Below are 22,206 nucleotides of genomic sequence, written 5' to 3'. Positions count from 1 at the left end.
GAGATGGGATACAGTATTAATAAAAATGGAAAATAAAAGTGGAGAGAGGACACTGCCTTGAGGAACACCAGATGAGAGAGATTGGAGGCTGGATAATTTATTATTAATCCGTACACATTGCTGACGACCAAACAGGTAGCTACGAAACCACTCACATGCATCGGAAGAGATATTAATCGACCGAAGCACTGCCAGCAGGAGATCTAAATCAACCGTATTGAACGCATTACTGAAGTCCAATAATGCCAGGATACTAACATGTCTGTTGTCCATGTTAAAACGTATATCGTCGCATACTTTAAGTAGGGCAGTAGTAGTACTATGACCTCTCCGAAATCCTGATTGGAAATCAGAGAGTACATTGTACTCTGCTAGATACTTTGTTAATTGAAGATGGACAATACGTTCTAACACTTTAGACAGAAATGGAAGGATAGATATTGGACGAAAGTGAAAGAAAGATATGGGATTTTTGTTTTTGGGAATAGGAAGGATATAAGCTAAACGCCAAGTGGAAGGGAATTCATTATGGTCAAGGGAGAAATTGAAAATGTGAAATAATATAGGGAGAACATAATCTAACACAGCAAGTATCATTCTACGTTTGATTCCATCACATCCCGTGGCATCGGATCTTATTGCAAGGATGTTGGCCTTAACGTCACTAGCAGTAATTGGGGAAAAGTGAAAAGAGGGCTGTTAGGAATAGGCAAGGATCTAAAATGATTTAAAGTACTAATTATATCACTGTTGCTCATTAGGACAGTACTAGCAAAAAATCCGTTCAGAGCATTGAGATCAACGGTATGAGGGATCCTGGATGCTTGTCGTCCAATACCTAGAGATTGTAGGAATTTCCATGTCTGAGAAGAATTGCTGTTCTCAATCTTATCTTGTATATATTTACGTTGAGCATCTCTACATACTTTACGGCACCGATTACGTAAACTCTTATATTTCACGAGGTTGTCAATAGTTGGGTTTAATTTAAATTTTGATTTAGCTCTGTCACGCTTCTTCATTAACTTCCGAATGTCCTGAGATAACCAAGGTGCAGGTAGGTGTTTGAGCTTGATGGGACGGAAAGGAGCATGTTTATCGAAGAGATCATTTAGAGAGGAGTTAAAAAGTTCAAGTTTCTCATCGATAGTAGAAGCGTTTAAAATTGAGTCCCAATTGATAGCACTAAGATCCTGCATAAATTTTTCGTTGTCAAAATGTTTGAAGCTTCGACGCATGACCACAGTGGGTTTAACTTTCGGCGGACGTACTTTGTACGACAGATATATTAGGTCATGGTACGAAAAGGCTTCAGTTCAGTTCAGGCTTAGTTGTCCGTGAATTTCAACATGCTCCAAGGATGAAACAAAGGATAGGTCAAGTTGGCTTGGGATGCAGTTGGGAAAGTAATGAGTGGCATTGGATGGGAGAAAATTTAAATTGGAGCTATTAATTATGTTCAATAAGCGCTTGGCACGAGCGTCATTTTTGATAAGGCAGGTATTGAAGTCGCCCATAATAATAGCATGGTTAACATTAGGCAAGGAATTTTCCAATAGACTTTCGAACGTGTCGAAGTAGTCTATGTGGAGCGAAGGACTGTAAAAAACACCGAGTAGTACCTTAATGTGTCCAAATATAACCTCAATGAGTATGTGCTCGGCGGATTCAGAGTATTGGGAATCGGATTTATTCAGGATAGTGAAAGGAATGTGGTTACGTAAATAAATAGCAACTCCTCCGCCTCCTTTTCCAGTTCGATCATTGCGGATAAGATGAAAGTTAGGTAATGAGAAGGAGGAAGAAGGAAGAGATGGCTCGAGGAATGTTTCGGAGATAAGGATAGCGTGAATATTAGAGTTGCCAAAGGAAGATAAGAGATCAGGATAGTGAGCTGGAATACTCTGCGCATTCAAATGAACAACATTAAAATTTTTTGGGAAAAGAGAGAAGGTTGAATCAAGAGAAGAGGAAAGCGGGATGTAAGTACTATGAAAACTGTCAGCCGAAGAGGAAAGTGATACAAAAGTGTTATCATCGTCTGAGTCAATATTCAGATCGATATTATTAATACTCATACTAAATAAATATAAATATATATATATATATAATAAATATATTTAAAAATAATATATATTTATATTTAAACAAATGTATATAACCCGTAAAAGCTAATTTTATCAGACAAAAACTTACACTTACCAGCACTAACACAAGTTGGTCATAGTTAAATGCATGAAATAGAACAAAAACAGTGCAAACAGCAACACCAAAGCATAGCAAAAACATAAAAAAAAAAAAAAACATTTAGGCACAAAAGTCAATCAAAGGATAGATAATAATTAAATCTCCTCGCTTAGTAGTTAGGTATATTCAGCGAATATTTAAACAATATGACATTTAAACATTTAAACACAATGACAAGTGCTTAAAATGAAAACAAATAGGTATTGATAAAAAACAAATAAATTAAGTTACATTAACTTACAAAATATATATCTATGTTTTATCAAGAAATAACAGTAGATATATGGTATTCATATTTCTGTTTAAAGCGGAACGCTTTTGTTTATGGCTCAATATTTGTTTACTCTGTAATCTCATTTGTCAGTTTGACCTTTGAGTTTGACAATCATTATAATGAATGTCGGTATCGGTAAATAAATAAAAGAATTGTGTTCGATAAATTATATCGCGAGTCGAAGTACTGAGATTTAATTATTATTACTCTATAATTCGAATGAGATCTCACAACATGCACACACCGAACAATGTGATTGTGACAAGTAACTAAGATAAATAAATAAAGAGATAAGCGGATAGAATTATTGCAACCGTAATGAAACAGATAAACAAACACCGCAGAAGCAAAATTAATATAAAACTATGACACAAAGATAAGGGATAATTAATAACATAAAACAAAAGAAAAGAAAGTATTACTTTTTGACGGTTCTTTTTGGCCTGATGTTGGAGATTTTCAAGTCTTTTGATGCCAGGGTGCCGCAGCTAGTAGAAGCAGTAGGAGTAGTGTTTACCTCTGTGATGTCGGTGGATGAAGTTAAGGACTTTAATTCAGCCATCGTAGAAATCCTCTTCTTAGTGCCATGTGACTCTAAAACTACCACAGTGCCGTTCCTAGTCCAGCACTTTGTGATCCCGAATCGCTGACGAGCCGCAACAGAAACCTCATGACGTTCTTTAGTGAGGAATTCAGATATAGTAATACCAGTATTCCTCAAATTGGTTCTACTGAACCAGACCTTATTTCTAAGGTCAATATCTCGGAATTTGATAAGAACGGCACGTGGCTTGTCAGAGCTGGAGCGGCCGAGACGGTGACAACGGCTTATATCTTCCACTTTCAATTCGGGGATTTTTAGATGTTCAGAAAGAATCTTAACGGTACCTGACACCAATTTTTCTGATTTGCTTTCCTGAATGCCGTGGACAAGAAGAATTTTTCTACGGGATTTCATTTCTAACTCATCATACTTGCCAGCCAAAAGCCCAAGTTGTAACTGAAGCCCCTCTAGAGCACCCATAACAAAACTTCTGAAGACACTGAATTGAGCCGCAATATTGGAAGTAGGACTTGTGGCCGGGATGGAAGCACTTTGAAGATTTTTTTGAAACTCGGCCATTTTATTATCAAAGTGATCTCTGAGTTCAAATATTGTGTGTTTCAAGGACTCCATTGTTCTGCTGCTGTTGTATTGTTTGAACAATTGGAAGAATTTTATGAAAATTTTTATTGTGAATGCGATAGGCGTTTAGTGTAGACTATAATTGTTGTCATTAAAGGAATGTAATACTGGTAAGTGACAAGACTTTCACAGCATATTTCTCATTAATTTAATTAAATAAAACGAGAGCATTAAAAAACATGAGTTCACTTATTTTACACCTACCCGCCTAGATATATTTTTTTAATGAAATAATAACTGTAAAAAATAGCACAATCGATGAGAAGTTAGCAATTTTTAGAGATCTGGCTGAGTTAATGTTTTCAAATGAGAACTAGCAACCATCTGTACAAAGTTCGAATTCATTTTGGTTTCTAGTTTCTTAGATATATTTTTTTAGTGAAATAATAACTGTAAAAAATAGCACAATCGATGAGAAGTTAGCAATTTTTAGAGATCTGGCTGAGTTAATGTTTTCAAACGATAACGAGCAACCATCTGTACAAAGTTCGAATTCTTTTTGGTTTCTAGTTTCTTAGATATATTTTTTTAATGAAATAATAACTGTAAAAAATAGCACATTCGATGAGAAGTTAGCAATTTTTAGAGATCTGGCTCAGTTAATGTTTTCAAATGAGAACTAGCAAACATCTGTACAAAGTTCGATTTCATTTTGGTTTCTAGTTTCTTAGATATATTTTTTTAAATGAATAATAACTGTAAAAAATAGCATAATCGATGAGAAGTTATCATATTTTGAGAGATCTGGCTCAGTTAATGTTTTCAAATGATAACGAGCAACCATCTGTACAAAGTTCGAATTCATTTTGGTTTCTAGTTTCTTAGATATATTTTTTTAGTGAAATAATAACTGTAAAAAAATAGCACAATCGATGAGAAGTTAGCTATTTTTAGAGATCTGGCTGAGTTAATGTTTTCAAATGATAACGAGCAACCATCTGTACAAAGTTCGAATTCATTTTGGTTTCTAGTTTCTTAGATATATTTTTTTAGTGAAATAATAACTGTAAAAAATAGCACAATCGATGAGAAGTTAGCAATTTTTAGAGATCTGGCTGAGTTAATGTTTTCAAATGATAACGAGCAACCATCTGTACAAAGTTCGAATTCATTTTGCTTTCTAGTTTCTTAGATTTTTTTTAATTTTTTTTTTTTTTTATTTATAAACACTTTATTGCACACAAAAGATACAGTGTACATAACATTACAAGAACATATAACAAAAAACAGAAGAGTGCAAACGCGGTCTTATTGCTTAAAGCAATCTCTTACAGACAACCCTTTAGAGTAAGAATTTGTCTGTGGGAAACGGGATGGTGCAAACAAGCATGTTTTATTCTTAAACAACTAAAAATTAATCTTTAAATAATACAAATAATATATAACAAAATACATATATATAAGTTTAATAAATACATATGTATTATATATACCAAATAATTATATAAATAAAATTATATATATAGCAGAAAGTTATACTAAACATATAGAATAAAAATAAAACTTACGTACATAAAATATAATACTTAATAAATAAATACTAATAGTATGATAATATAGGAAATAGTATTTACGCAGATTGAATAGATAAATAATACTTATGTCACCTATTTTTAAATATATAAATTGACTCAGATTGACGAATATCGGTAGGTAGCGTATTCCATAGCTTTGCAGCTGTCATCGTAAAGGATTCGCTATAGAAGTGGGTATGAGCGACCGGCAGTGACAGTTTGTTGTCAGAGCGTGACCGCAGTTCACGTGGATAGCTGACGTCAGTACCCACAAAACAGAACCGTTCCTTCAAATACGCGGGAAGAAGAGGATTATAGAGGATAGAGTAAAGAAGAGATAACATGTGCAAGTTGCGACGATGTCGAATAGTAAGCCACTTAAGTTGCGCCCGATATTCGGAGACGTGATCAAATTTCCGTAGACCAAAGATGAATTTGATGCAAACGTTCTGTAACCTTTCTAGCTTATTGAGTTGGTCCTCAGTAATGTTTGTGTAACTACAATCTGCGTAGTCCAAAATAGGAAGTAGAAGAGTTTGACATAACGTGATTTTAGTCTTAATGGGCAGAAAGTGTTTCCAACGTTTTAACAAATGAAATGTGGCGAAAACTTTTCTACTGACTTCAGCAACTTGCACAGTCCAGGATAATGTATTATCGATAAGAAGACCAAGGTTTTTAACGGAACTGCTAAGTGACAAAGGCGTATTGTTAAAGATGATCGCAGGTAGGTTGGCGTAATCAACTTTAGTAAGTAGTTTGGAGCTGCCAATAATAATGACCTGCGATTTATCTGGATTTACAAGAAGCCCGCACGTCTTGCTCCAAGTACAAATTTTATGCAATTCCTGGTTCAGCCTCTCAATAGCCCCTCCGATACCTGTTAAGGGAGCAGAAACGTAGACCTGCAAGTCGTCAGCATAAAGATGAAAGGAAGACGAGAGGAGATGGGATACAGTATTAATAAAAATGGAAAATAAAAGTGGAGAGAGGACACTGCCTTGAGGAACACCAGATGAGAGAGATTGGAGGCTGGATAATTTATTATTAATCCGTACACATTGCTGACGACCAAACAGGTAGCTACGAAACCACTCACATGCATCGGAAGAGATATTAATCGACCGAAGCACTGCCAGCAGGAGATCTAAATCAACCGTATTGAACGCATTACTGAAGTCCAATAATGCCAGGATACTAACATGTCTGTTGTCCATGTTAAAACGTATATCGTCGCATACTTTAAGTAGGGCAGTAGTAGTACTATGACCTCTCCGAAATCCTGATTGGAAATCAGAGAGTACATTGTACTCTGCTAGATACTTTGTTAATTGAAGATGGACAATACGTTCTAACACTTTAGACAGAAATGGAAGGATAGATATTGGACGAAAGTGAAAGAAAGATATGGGATTTTTGTTTTTGGGAATAGGAAGGATATAAGCTAAACGCCAAGTGGAAGGGAATTCATTATGGTCAAGGGAGAAATTGAAAATGTGAAATAATATAGGGAGAACATAATCTAACACAGCAAGTATCATTCTACGGTTGATTCCATCACATCCCGTGGCATCGGATCTTATTGCAAGGATGTTGGCCTTAACGTCACTAGCAGTAATTGGGGAAAAGTGAAAAGAGGGTCTGTTAGGAATAGGCAAGGATCTAAAATGATTTAAAGTACTAATTATATCACTGTTGTTCATTAGGACAGTACTAGCAAAAAATCCGTTCAGAGCATTGAGATCAACAGTATGAGGGATCCTGGATGCTTGTCGTCCAATACCTAGAGATTGTAGGAATTTCCATGTCTGAGAAGAATTGCTGTTCTCAATCTTATCTTGTATATATTTACGTTGAGCATCTCTACATACTTTACGGCACCGATTACGTAAACTCTTATATTTCACGAGGTTGTCAATAGTTGGGTTTAATTTTAATTTTGATTTAGCTCTGTCACGCTTCTTCATTAACTTCCGAATGTCCTGAGATAACCAAGGTGCAGGTAGGTGTTTGAGCTTGATGGGACGGAAAGGAGCATGTTTATCGAAGAGATCATTTAGAGAGGAGTTAAAAAGTTCAAGTTTCTCATCGATAGTAGAAGCGTTTAAAATTGAGTCCCAATTGATAGCACTAAGATCCTGCATAAATTTTTCGTTGTCAAAATGTTTGAAGCTTCGACGCATGACCACAGTGGGTTTAACTTTCGGCGGACGTATTTTGTACGACAGATATATTAGGTCATGGTACGTAAAGGCTTCAGCAGGTAGTTGTCCGTGAATTTCAACATGCTCCAAGGATGAAACAAAGGATAGGTCAAGTTGGCTTGGGATGCAGTTGGGAAAGTAATGAGTGGCATTGGATGGGAGAAAATTTAAATTGGAGCTATTAATTATGTTCAATAAGCGCTTGGCACGAGCGTCATTTTTGATAAGGCAGGTATTGAAGTCGCCCATAATAATAGCATGGTTAACATTAGGCAAGGAATTTTCCAATAGACTTTCGAACGTGTCGAAGTAGTCTATGTGGAGCGAAGGACTGTAAAAAACACCGAGTAGTACCTTAATGTGTCCAAATATAACCTCAATGAGTATGTGCTCGGCGGATTCAGAGTATTGGGAATCGGATTTATTCAGGATAGTGAAAGGAATGTGGTTACGTAAATAAATAGCAACTCCTCCGCCTCCTTTTCCAGTTCGATCATTGCGGATAAGATGAAAGTTAGGTAATGAGAAGGAGGAAGAAGGAAGAGATGGCTCGAGGAATGTTTCGGAGATAAGGATAGCGTGAATATTAGAGTTGCCAAAGGAAGATAAGAGATCAGGATAGTGAGCTGGAATACTCTGCGCATTCAAATGAACAACATTAAAATTTTTTGGGAAAAGAGAGAAGGTTGAATCAAGAGAAGAGGAAAGCGGGATGTAAGTACTATGAAAACTGTCAGCCGAAGAGGAAAGTGATACAAAAGTGTTATCATCGTCTGAGTCAATATTCAGATCAATATTATTAATACTCATACTAAATAAATATAAATATATATATATATATATAATAAATATATTTAAAAATAATATATATGTATATTTAAACAAATGTATATAACCCGTAAAAGCTAATTTTATCAGACAAAAACTTACACTTACCAGCACTAACACAAGTTGGTCATAGTTAAATGCATGAAATAGAACAAAAACAGTGCAAACAGCAACACCAAAGCATAGCAAAAACATCAAAAAAAAAAAAAAAAACATTTAGGCACAAAAATCAATCAAAGGATAGATAATAATGCAATCTCCTCGCTTAGTAGTTAGGTATATTCAGCGAATATTTAAACAATATGACATTTAAACATTTAAACACATGACAAGTGCTTAAAATGAAAACAAATAGGTATTGATAAAAAACAAATAAATTAAGTTACATTAATTTACAAAATATATATCTATGTTTTATCAAGAAATAACAGTAGATATATGGTATCCATATTTCTGTTTACAACGGAACGCTTTATGACTAAACTCCCAGGTATAATAAAAGATTAAAAAAAAAAAAAAAAACGGAACGCTTTTGTTTATGGCTCAATATTTGTTTACTCTGTAATCTCATTTGTCAGTTTGACCTTTGAGTTTGACAATCATTATAATGAATGTCGGTATCGGTAAATAAATAAAAGAATTGTGTTCGATAAATTATATCGCGAGTCGAAGTACTGAGATTTAATTATTATTACTCTATAATTCGAATGAGATCTCACAACATGCACACACCGAACAATGTGATTGTGACAAGTAACTAAGATAAATAAATAAAGAGATAAGCGGATAGAATTATTGCAACCGTAATGAAACAGATAAACAAACACCGCAGAAGCAAAATTAATATAAAACTATGACACAAAGATAAGGGATAATTAATAACATAAAACAAAAGAAAAGAAAGTATTACTTTTTGACGGTTCTTTTTGGCCTGATGTTGGAGATTTTCAAGTCTTTTGATGCCAGGGTGCCGCAGCTAGTAGAAGCAGTAGGAGTAGTGTTTACCTCTGTGATGTCGGTGGATGAAGTTAAGGATTTTAATTCAGCCATCGTAGAAATCCTCTTCTTAGTGCCATGTGACTCTAAAACTACCACAGTGCCGTTCCTAGTCCAGCACTTTGTGATCCCGAATCGCTGACGAGCCGCAACAGAAACCTCATGACGTTCTTTAGTGAGGAATTCAGATATAGTAATACCAGTATTCCTCAAATTGGTTTTACTGAACCAGACCTTATTTCTAAGGTCAATATCTCGGAATTTGATAAGAACGGCACGTGGCTTGTCAGAGCTGGAGCGGCCGAGACGGTGACAACGGCTTATATCTTCCACTTTCAATTCGGGGATTTTTAGATGTTCAGAAAGAATCTTAACAGTACCTGACACCAATTTTTCTGATTTGCTTTCCTGAATGCCGTGGACAAGAAGAATTTTTCTACGGGATTTCATTTCTAACTCATCATACTTGCCAGCCAAAAGCCCAAGTTGTAACTGAAGCCCCTCTAGAGCACCCATAACAAAACTTCTGAAGACACTGAATTGAGCCGCAATATTGGAAGTAGGACTTGTGGCCGGGATGGAAGCACTTTGAAGATTTTTTGAAACTCGGCCATTTTATTATCAAAGTGATCTCTGAGTTCAAATATTGTGTGTTTCAAGGACTCCATTGTTCTGCTGCTGTTGTATTGTTTGAACAATTGGAAGAATTTTATGAAAATTTTTATTGTGAATGCGATAGGCGTTTAGTGTAGACTATAATTGTTGTCATTAAAGGAATGTAATACTGGTAAGTGACAAGACTTTCACAGCATATTTCTCATTAATTTAATTAAATAAAACGAGAGCATTAAAAAACATGAGTTCACTTATTTTACACCTACCCGCCTAGATATATTTTTTGAATGAAATAATAACTGTAAAAAATAGCACAATCGATGAGAAGTTAGCAATTTTTAGAAATCTGGCTGAGTTAATGTTTTCAAATGATAACGAGCAACCATCTGTACAAAGTTCGAATTCAGTTTGGTTTCTAGTTTCTTAAATATTTTCTTTAAATGAAAAAATAACTGTAAAAATAGCATAATCGATGAGAAGTTATCATATTTTGAGAGATCTGGCTCAGTTAATGTTTTCAAATGATAACGAGCAACCATCTGTACAAAGTTCGAATTCATTTTGGTTTCTAGTTTCTTAGATATATTTTTTTAGTGAAATAATAACTGTAAAAAATCGCACAATCGATGAGAAGTTAGCAATTTTTAGAGATCTGGCTGAGTTAATGTTTTCAAATGATAACGAGCAACCATCTGTACAAAGTTCGAATTCATTTTGCTTTCTAGTTTCTTAGATTTTTTTATTTTTTTTTATTTATAAACACTATTGCACACAAAAGACAAAAGATACAGTGTACATAACATTACAAGAACATATAACAAAAAAGAGAAGCGTGCAAAGGCGGTCTTATTGCTTAAAGCAATCTCTTACAGACAACCCTTTAGAGTAAGAATTTGTCTGTGGGAAACGGGATGGTGCAAACAAGCATGTTTTATTCTTAAACAACTAAAAATGAATCTTTAAATAATACAAATAATATATAACAAAATACATATATATAAGTTTAATAAATACATATGTATTATATATACCAAATAATTATATAAATAAAATTATATATATAGCAGAAAGTTATACTAAACATCTATACTAATATATAAAGCGGAAGAGTTTGTTTGTTTGTTTGTTTAAACGCGCTAATCTCAGGAACTACTGGTCCGATTTGAAAAATTATTTTTTTGTTGAATAGTTCATTTATAGAGGAAGGATTTAGGCTATATAACATTACGCTGCGACCAATAGGAGCGCAGCGACAGTGATAAATGTTGCAAAAACGGGGAAAAATATTCACATTTATGGACTTTCGATGCGTGCGCAGCATAAACGTTTTAAGTTACTCAAAAAATGTGTATGAAAGATATATTCCTCTTTTAATAATAAAAAAAAAGTCCGTGACACTATATGTCTCTTTGTTAAGAGTGTGCTAGCAGGCGGGGCGCGGCGGCGGCTGAGGGGGAGGCGGGTCAGCCCCGCCGCCGCGCTCGCCACTCTCACCCGCGGGTGTAGTTCTGCGAAGTAGCAATGCACATAACGACTTAAAAAAATTAACATTCTTAATAGTTAAATTATTTATCAAAATTAGGTTTTGTTATCAGCTTATTTGCTCATTATTTTTTATCGTTTAAAATCGATTACATTTAAATCATAATCTGCTGTAGTTTTAACTTACGATATAAGATAAAATTTCAATGAACATTCCTTCGTACTTTGCAAGTAAACAATTCAAACGTTTCACGGTATAAATAAGGTATAAAAATTACATTACACACGTAAAAAAGTTCAAATTGGCGAGCGATACTTTCACCGATGCAGATTAATCATCACTGAGAAAATAAATTATGCAAATAAGCAAATAGGTGAATATCGTTTAAAATGACTACACAAATAAATTAGTAGTTCAATATTTCAAGTAATTTCTATTACGTTCAAGCATATTCAACACGGTTGTACTATAATCACCTTATGAAATAATAACACCAAAGGAGAAACAATCTAAACTTCTTATTGTTCGGTTTGTTTATCTTATTACGTTTAAGTTAATATTGTTTGTTTTCAACCGACTTCAAAAAGGAGGAGGTTATCAATTCGTCTGTATTTTTTTTTTTATATGTCTGTTACCTCATAACTTTTCACTGGATTTTGATAATTTTTTTTTGTTTGAAAGGTAGTGCTTCCCGTGGGGCCCCATTTTAATTTTATCCTGTTACGATGATGGTATCCCTATGAAAACGATATAAGTCTTAAATGTGCATTATGTATGTGCGCGATAAATAGGTGAATAACTCGAAATTGTGCCAACCAATTTTAATGATTCTTTTTTTATTATAAAGGATATACTTCAAGGGTACTATGGTGAAAGTTTGGTAAGGTTCTGAGCATAGGATCCATGACAAAGTAACGGTACGGAAGGGAACGGAACAATTCTAAGGAGCACGTTAGCGATAATCGGCCGAATCTTTTAGAAACAAAAATTTTGACAAAAAAAAACCGACTTCAAAAGAGAAAAAAAATAATATGCTCTAAAAAGTAAAAAATAATTGCTTATTATTCTACAACTTAATAATCAAGTAACTTATTCTACTTACCAATATGTAGGTACGTTCTGTGTTTCCACGCAAGGAGATAAGTATGTACCTACCCACTTTAAATCTAACTTAACACAAACCTATGAATAACAAACAATGATCACAATATTTTTTAGATTTATACTATGTAAAATGAAATTAAAAATATTTAGACTATTTAAAAGTCAGCAAAGTTATTACGATAATATATTATAGTTAAAATTATTGTTATTTTTGGAGGCGGTGTCAGTCAAGGTAGGTTTGTAAATATATGATATACTCCAAATTTGTAAATCTGGTCTATCGATAAATACACTTCTTCTTGATGTTTTTTTAAACCCTATACGTACATAGTGGTCCTATATAATGACAGAAAATTGGAATCATAATTGAGTGTTTAAGCAAACATGTCTACCGTCAGGTATTACAATTCATGAACTTTTCTCCTAATCCAAGACAAAGAAAAGTCATTCAGATTTACTATTACATTTCCTGTTGAACGTTTTGTTTGTTTTGGCAGAGTATGAATTTTGTTTGTGATTTATTTATTTACAATTGACTTTTTCTTTTGTCTTACATCCAGATGTCGATACACCTGCATCGAATTGTTAACAAAAAAAATATTCGCAATCGTACACTATTGTACAATATTTCTTTTATGTTTAAGAAAAGGGTTGTCATAATTGACCGTATAACAATAAGCAATAAAAACACAGATGTTGGTAATTATTAAATTTTATGGCGACCTTTAAGATTTACACTGATGACAAAGAACAATTACTTTTTATGATAGTGAATATATATTATCTATTTGTTTGGGAGGGGGGAGCTCTTAAAAGGACGTGTCGGGCACGGTGTTGTAGTGGTGGCAAAGTGAATATACCTAAAATTCCAGAACCAACGTCAGTTTTTAAAGAACTGATATCAGGCTCAAATCCATCCTCAAAGCATTTCTTAAATCACTCAAGGCAGTATAATACACTTTTTCAAATGACTTCATTTGGTGCGAAAGAAATTCGTGAGGGAAACTTTATGCCTACTTTCAAAATCCAGGGACAAGTTTATCATTTGATCGGTAATTTACTTCCAGCTGAAGGTGCACAAGCCGAATTTTTGCAAATATATTTTGTGTCTCATGCAGATCAGATATCCTTGCGCTCAAACATAAACCCAACCTTGCAAATTGATCTTATCGACGCTCTCCAAACATATCTTCACGATCATAATACGTATATTCAGAGTTTTAAATACAATCTCGAAAATAGATCAACGCATGATTTGAAACTTATTATTCATGCTGATGTGAAACCTCCTAACGAGCATCGAGGTCGGTATAATGCGCCAATAGTAGATGAAGTAGCTGTTCTTTTAATAGATGAAGATAAAGGTTCCCGAGATATTGTGTTGAATAATAGAGAAGGCCGACTTCAACGAGTTTCTGAAACTCATAGATCGTACGACCCACTTCAATATCCTTTACTGTTCCCCTTTGGAAGTGACGGATACTGTATAAATATTCCACAGCAGAATACTGCTGCTAGATCTAAAACAATATCGTGTATGCAGTTTTATGCATTTAGACTCATGGTAAGAATAAATGACTTTAACAGCTTTCATTACTTCAAAAGAATTATTCAACCAATGCGTAATGAAAATCAGGATATAACATTAGCCTATACTGATAACGTATACAATGATGGACTTATCTTAATTGAAGATAAAATTCATGAAATTTCAGATAAATCATTGACTGATTTTGGGCTTCCTGCATCTAAAAGGAATAATTCACATAATAATTTAGATCCTTTAGAAGTAGCACTACGGAAGCCGTATGATGTAAATGAATTAAATCAGTATATTACTGAAAATGAACCAAAATTAGTTAATGACCAGGTGACGGCGTACAATCGTGTTATGTGCAGTATTCGATTTAACGAAGGAAAAATATTTTTTTTGGATACTCCAGGTGGAACTGGAAAGACTTTTATTACTAATCTCATATTAGCAAAAGTAAGGTCTCAGGGAAAAATAGCCTTGGTAGTTGCGTCGTCGGGAATTGCGGCAACTTTATTAGCAGGTGGACGCACAGCTCATTCCACTTTTAAACTGCCTCTAACTGTTTCTTTACAAAAAGATAGCGTGTGCTCTATTCGCAAAAATGGCCCTCTGGGTAAAGTTTTACAAGACGTTTCTTTAATTATCTGGGACGAATGTACCATGATCCATAGAGCTCATGTAGAGGCTCTAGATAGAACTCTCAGAGATATTAGAAGTTGTGATAAAATTATGGGTGGGATTACCGTTATGTTTTCTGGGGATTTTCGACAAACTTTACCGGTAATTTTAAGAGGAACTAGAGCAGACATTGTAAGGTCTTGCCTTAAAAGTTCACCGTTATGGTAATTTGTCCATACCTTAAAACTATCTACGAATATGAGAGCACATTTGGGGGGAGGAAGTACAAATTTTCCTTCAAAGTTACTTTTAATAGGAGATGGAAAAGTACCTCATTCTGAAAATAAAATTGAAATTGATCGCGATTTAGGAGAAAAAGTGACTAGCATAGAGGATTTAATATCAAAAGTTTACCCTAATATCGTCGAAATAGAAAATAAAGATTACCAATGGATGTGTCAAAGGGCAATATTGGCGGCGAGAAATAGTAGCGTTGACGAAATTAACGACCTAATTTTAACCAAACTTCCAGGCGATATAACTACCTACACATCTATTGATAATGTAATGGATCAAGAAGATGCTGTCCATTACCCACAAGAGTTTCTCAATTCTTTAAACCCGAGCGGCCTTCCACCACATTCCCTGAAGTTAAAAATAGGTGCTGCGATAATTTATAGGCCAACTATATGTCGCGTTGTCAAGATCGGGTTGCGGGCAAAATCAGTATGTTCTTCTACCACAAGAAAATAAAACTAAAAATATAATCTACGCTGAAGTACTGTAAAACATATTATTAAATCTTATTGACGATTATAATAACAAAAACCAACGTGAGCAATCAAACGATAATCATGATAGTGTTTCCGACAACTACGCGAACGAAGTCGCGGGCACAGCTAGTATAGAATAAAAATAAAACTTACGTACATAAAATATAATACTTAATAAATAAATACTAATAGTATGATAATATAGGAAATAGTATTTACGCAGATTGAATAGATAAATAATACTTATGTAACCTATTTTTAAATATATAAATTGACTCAGATTGACGAATATCGGTAGGTAGCGTATTCCATAGCTTTGCAGCTGTCATCGTAAAGGATTCGCTATAGAAGTGGGTATGAGCGACCGGCAGTGACAGTTTGTTGTCAGACCGTGACCGCAGTTCACGTGGATAGCTGACGTCAGTACCCACAAAACAGAACCGTTCCTTTAAATACGCGGGAAGAAGAGGATTATAGAGGATAGAGTAAAGAAGAGATAACATGTGCAAGTTGCGACGATGTCGAATAGTAAGCCACTTAAGTTGCGCCCGATATTCGGAGACGTGATCAAATTTCCGTAGACCAAAGATGAATTTGATGCAAACGTTCTGTAACCTTTCTAGCTTATTGAGTTGGTCCTCAGTAATGTTTGTGTAACAACAATCTGCGTAGTCCAAAATAGGAAGTAGAAGAGTTTGACATAACGTGATTTTAGTCTTAATGGGCAGAAAGTGTTTCCAACGTTTTAACAAATGAAATGTGGCGAAAACTTTTCTACTGACTTCAGCAACTTGCACAGTCCAGGATAATGTATTATCGATAAGAAGACCAAGGTTTTTAACGGAACTGCTAAGTGACAAAGGCGTATTGTTAAAGATGATCGCAGGTAGGTTGGCGTAATCAACTTTAGTAAGTAGTTTGGAGCTGCCAATAATAATGACCTGCGATTTATCTGGATTTACAAGAAGCCCGCACGTCTTGCTCCAAGTACAAATTTTATGCAATTCCTGGTTCAGCCTCTCAATAGCCCCTCCGATACCTGTTAAGGGAGCAGAAACGTAGACCTGCAAGTCGTCAGCATAAAGATGAAAGGAAGACGAGAGGAGATGGGATACAGTATTAATAAAAATGGAAAATAAAAGTGGAGAGAGGACACTGCCTTGAGGAACACCAGATGAGAGAGATTGGAGGCTGGATAATTTATTATTAATCCGTACACATTGCTGACGACCAAACAGGTAGCTACGAAACCACTCACATGCATCGGAAGAGATATTAATCGACCGAAGCACTGCCAGCAGGAGATCTAAATCAACCGTATTGAACGCATTACTGAAGTCCAATAATGCCAGGATACTAACATGTCTGTTGTCCATGTTAAAACGTATATCGTCGCATACTTTAAGTAGGGCAGTAGTAGTACTATGACCTCTCCGAAATCCTGATTGGAAATCAGAGAGTACATTGTACTCTGCTAGATACTTTGTTAATTGAAGATGGACAATACGTTCTAACACTTTAGACAGAAATGGAAGGATAGATATTGGACGAAAGTGAAAGAAAGATATGGGATTTTTGTTTTTGGGAATAGGAAGGATATAAGCTAAACGCCAAGTGGAAGGGAATTCATTATGGTCAAGGGAGAAATTGAAAATGTGAAATAATATAGGGAGAACATAATCTAACACAGCAAGTATCATTCTACGTTTGATTCCATCACATCCCGTGGCATCGGATCTTATTGCAAGGATGTTGGCCTTAACGTCACTAGCAGTAATTGGGGAAAAGTGAAAAGAGGGTCTGTTAGGAATAGGCAAGGATCTAAAATGATTTAAAGTACTAATTATATCACTGTTGTTCATTAGGACAGTACTAGCAAAAAATCCGTTCAGAGCATTGAGATCAACGGTATGAGGGATCCTGGATGCTTGTCGTCCAATACCTAGAGATTGTAGGAATTTCCATGTCTGAGAAGAATTGCTGTTCTCAATCTTATCTTGTATATATTTACGTTGAGCATCTCTACATACTTTACGGCACCGATTACGTAAACTCTTATATTTCACGAGGTTGTCAATAGTTGGGTTTAATTTAAATTTTGATTTAGCTCTGTCACGCTTCTTCATTAACTTCCGAATGTCCTGAGATAACCAAGGTGCAGGTAGGTGTTTGAGCTTGATGGGACGGAAAGGAGGCACTGGTTGAATAATCCTTTGAAGTAATGAAAGCTGTTAAAGTCATTTATTCTTACCATGAGTCTAAATGCATAAAACTGCATACACGATATTGTTTTAGATCTAGCAGCAGTATTCTGCTGTGGAATATTTATACAGTATCCGTCACTTCCAAAGGGGAACAGTAAAGGATATTGAAGTGGGTCGTACGATCTATGAGTTTCAGAAACTCGTTGAAGTCGGCCTTCTCTATTATTCAACACAATATCTCGGGAACTTTATCTTCATCTATTAAAAGAACAGCTACTTCATCTACTATTGGCGCATTATACCGACCTCGATGCTCGTTAGGAGGTTTCACATCAGCATGAATAATAAGTTTCAAATCATGCGTTGATCTATTTTCGAGATTGTATTTAAAACTCTGAATATACGTATTATGATCGTGAAGATATGTTTGGAGAGCGTCGATAAGATCAATTTGCAAGGTTGGGTTTATGTTTGAGCGCAAGGATATCTGATCTGCATGAGACACAAAATATATTTGCAAAAATTCGGCTTGTGCACCTTCAGCTGGAAGTAAATTACCGATCAAATGATAAACTTGTCCCTGGATTTTGAAAGTAGGCATAAAGTTTCCCTCACGAATTTCTTTCGCACCAAATGAAGTCATTTGAAAAAGTGTATTATACTGCCTTGAGTGATTTAAGAAATGCTTTGAGGATGGATTTGAGCCTGATATCAGTTCTTTAAAAACTGACGTTGGTTCTGGAATTTTAGGTATATTCACTTTGCCACCACTACAACACCGTGCCCGACACGTCCTTTTAAGAGCTCCCCCCTCCCAAACAAATAGATAATATATATTCACTATCATAAAAAGTAATTGTTCTTTGTCATCAGTGTAAATCTTAAAGGTCGCCATAAAATTTAATAATTACCAACATCTGTGTTTTTATTGCTTATTGTTATACGGTCAATTATGACAACCCTTTTCTTAAACATAAAAGAAATATTGTACAATAGTGTACGATTGCGAATATTTTTTTTGTTAACAATTCGATGCAGGTGTATCGACATCTGGATGTAAGACAAAAGAAAAAGTCAATTGTAAATAAATAAATCACAAACAAAATTCATACTCTGCCAAAACAAACAAAACGTTCAACAGGAAATGTAATAGTAAATCTGAATGACTTTTCTTTGTCTTGGATTAGGAGAAAAGTTCATGAATTGTAATACCTGACGGTAGACATGTTTGCTTAAACACTCAATTTTGATTCCAATTTTCTGTCATTATATAGGACCACTATGTACGTATAGGGTTTAAAAAAACATCAAGAAGAAGTGTATTTATCGATAGACCAGATTTACAAATTTGGAGTATATCATATATTTACAAACCTACCTTGACTGACACCGCCTCCAAAAATAACAATAATTTTAACTATAATATATTATCGTAATAACTTTGCTGACTTTTAAATAGTCTAAATATTTTTAATTTCATTTTACATAGTATAAATCTAAAAAATATTGTGATCATTGTTTGTTATTCATAGGTTTGTGTTAAGTTAGATTTAAAGTGGGTAGGTACATACTTATCTCCTTGCGTGGAAACACAGAACGTACCTACATATTGGTAAGTAGAATAAGTTACTTGATTATTAAGTTGTAGAATAATAAGCAATTATTTTTTACTTTTTAGAGCATATTATTTTTTTTCTCTTTTGAAGTCGGTTTTTTTTTGTCAAAATTTTTGTTTCTAAAAGATTCGGCCGATTATCGCTAACGTGCTCCTTAGAATTGTTCCGTTCCCTTCCGTACCGTTACTTTGTCATGGATCCTATGCTCAGAACCTTACCAAACTTTCACCATAGTACCCTTGAAGTATATCCTTTATAATAAAAAAAGAATCATTAAAATTGGTTGGCACAATTTTGAGTTATTCACCTATTTATCGCGCACATACATAATGCACATTTAAGACTTATATCGTTTTCATAGGGATACCATCATCGTAACAGGATAAAATTAAAATGGGGCCCCACGGGAAGCACTACCTTTCAAACAAAAAAAAATTATCAAAATCCAGTGAAAAAGTTATGAGGTAACAGACATATGAAAAAAAAATACAGACGAATTGATAACCTCCTCCTTTTTGAAGTCGGTTGAAAACAAACAATATTAACTTAAACGTAATAAGATAAACAAACCGAACAATAAGAAGTTTAGATTGTTTCTCCTTTGGTGTTATTATTTCATAAGGTGATTATAGTACAACCGTGTTGAATATGCTTGAACGTAATAGAAATTACTTGAAATATTGAACTACTAATTTATTTGTGTAGTCATTTTAAACGATATTCACCTATTTGCTTATTTGCATAATTTATTTTCTCAGTGATGATTAATCTGCATCGGTGAAAGTATCGCTCGCCAATTTGAACTTTTTTACGTGTGTAATGTAATTTTTATACCTTATTTATACCGTGAAACGTTTGAATTGTTTACTTGCAAAGTACGAAGGAATGTTCATTGAAATTTTATCTTATATCGTAAGTTAAAACTACAGCAGATTATGATTTAAATGTAATCGATTTTAAACGATAAAAAATAATGAGCAAATAAGCTGATAACAAAACCTAATTTTGATAAATAATTTAACTATTAAGAATGTTAATTTTTTTAAGTCGTTATGTGCATTGCTACTTCGCAGAACTACACCCGCGGGTGAGAGTGGCGAGCGCGGCGGCGGGGCTGACCCGCCTCCCCCTCAGCCGCCGCCGCGCCCCGCCTGCTAGCACACTCTTAACAAAGAGACATATAGTGTCACGGACTTTTTTTTTATTATTAAAAGAGGAATATATCTTTCATACACATTTTTTGAGTAACTTAAAACGTTTATGCTGCGCACGCATCGAAAGTCCATAAATGTGAATATTTTTCCCCGTTTTTGCAACATTTCTCACTGTCGCTGCGCTCCTATTGGTCGCAGCGTAATGTTATATAGCCTAAAGCCTTCCTCTATAAATGAACTATTCAACAAAAAAAGAATTTTTCAAATCGGACCAGTAGTTCCTGAGATTAGCGCGTTTAAACAAACAAACAAACAAACTCTTCCGCTTTATATATTAGTAAGTATAGATGTTTAGTATAACTTTCTGCTATATATATAATTTTATTTATATAATTATTTGGTATATATAATACACTAGCTGTGCCCGCGACTTCGTTCGCGTAGTTGTCGGAAACACTATCATGATTATCGTTTGATTGCTCACGTTGGTTTTTGTTATTATAATCGTCAATAAGATTTAATAATATGTTTTACAGTACTTTAGCGTAGATTATATTTTTAGTTTTATTTTCTTGTGGTAGAAGAACATACTGATTTTGCCCGCAACCCGATCTTGACAACGCGACATATAGTTGGCCGTGTGAAAAGCAGTCTTGACGTAAATCGATTCCTACGTGTTTAAATGTTTGGCCCTGTGATTTATTAATGGTTACGGCAAAAGATAACTTAATGGGAAATTGAATTCTTTTAAAATTAAAAGGTAAATCATTTGGAATCATTGGGATGCGAGGTATAAGCACTGTTTGACCAACTGCCGGACCAGTCAAAACTGTTGCAACGATCACGTTATTGCGAAGGAATTTTACTTGAAGGCGGGTCCCGTTACATAAATTTGGTGGTTTAAGATTTCTGAGTAAAATTATCGCAGCACCTATTTTTAACTTCAGGGAATGTGGTGGAAGGCCGCTCGGGTTTAAAGAATTGAGAAACTCTTGTGGGTAATGGACAGCATCTTCTTGATCCATTACATTATCAATAGATGTGTAGGTAGTTATATCGCCTGGAAGTTTGGTTAAAATTAGGTCGTTAATTTCGTCAACGCTACTATTTCTCGCCGCCAATATTGCCCTTTGACACATCCATTGGTAATCTTTATTTTCTATTTCGACGATATTAGGGTAAACTTTTGATATTAAATCCTCTATGCTAGTCACTTTTTCTCCTAAATCGCGATCAATTTCAATTTTATTTTCAGAATGAGGTACTTTTCCATCTCCTATTAAAAGTAACTTTGAAGGAAAATTTGTACTTCCTCCCCCCAAATGTGCTCTCATATTCGTAGATAGTTTTAAGGTATGGACAAATTTCCATAACGGTGAACTTTTAAGGCAAGACCTTACAATGTCTGCTCTAGTTCCTCTTAAAATTACCGGTAAAGTTTGTCTAAATAAATTACCAACATCTGTGTTTTTATTGCTTATTGTTATACGGTCAATTATGACAACCCTTTTCTTAAACATAAAAGAAATATTGTACAATAGTGTACGATTGCGAATATTTTTTTTGTTAACAATTCGATGCAGGTGTATCGACATCTGGATGTAAGACAAAAGAAAAAGTCAATTGTAAATAAATAAATCACAAACAAAATTCATACTCTGCCAAAACAAACAAAACGTTCAACAGGAAATGTAATAGTAAATCTGAATGACTTTTCTTTGTCTTGGATTAGGAGAAAAGTTCATGAATTGTAATACCTGACGGTAGACATGTTTGCTTAAACACTCAATTTTGATTCCAATTTTCTGTCATTATATAGGACCACTATGTACGTATAGGGTTTAAAAAAACATCAA

Source organism: Vanessa tameamea, chromosome W (genome assembly GCF_037043105.1).
Source record: "Vanessa tameamea isolate UH-Manoa-2023 chromosome W, ilVanTame1 primary haplotype, whole genome shotgun sequence".
In the NCBI taxonomy this organism is placed as follows: Eukaryota; Metazoa; Arthropoda; class Insecta; order Lepidoptera; family Nymphalidae; genus Vanessa; species Vanessa tameamea.
This window is presented reverse-complemented; position numbering follows the sequence as displayed.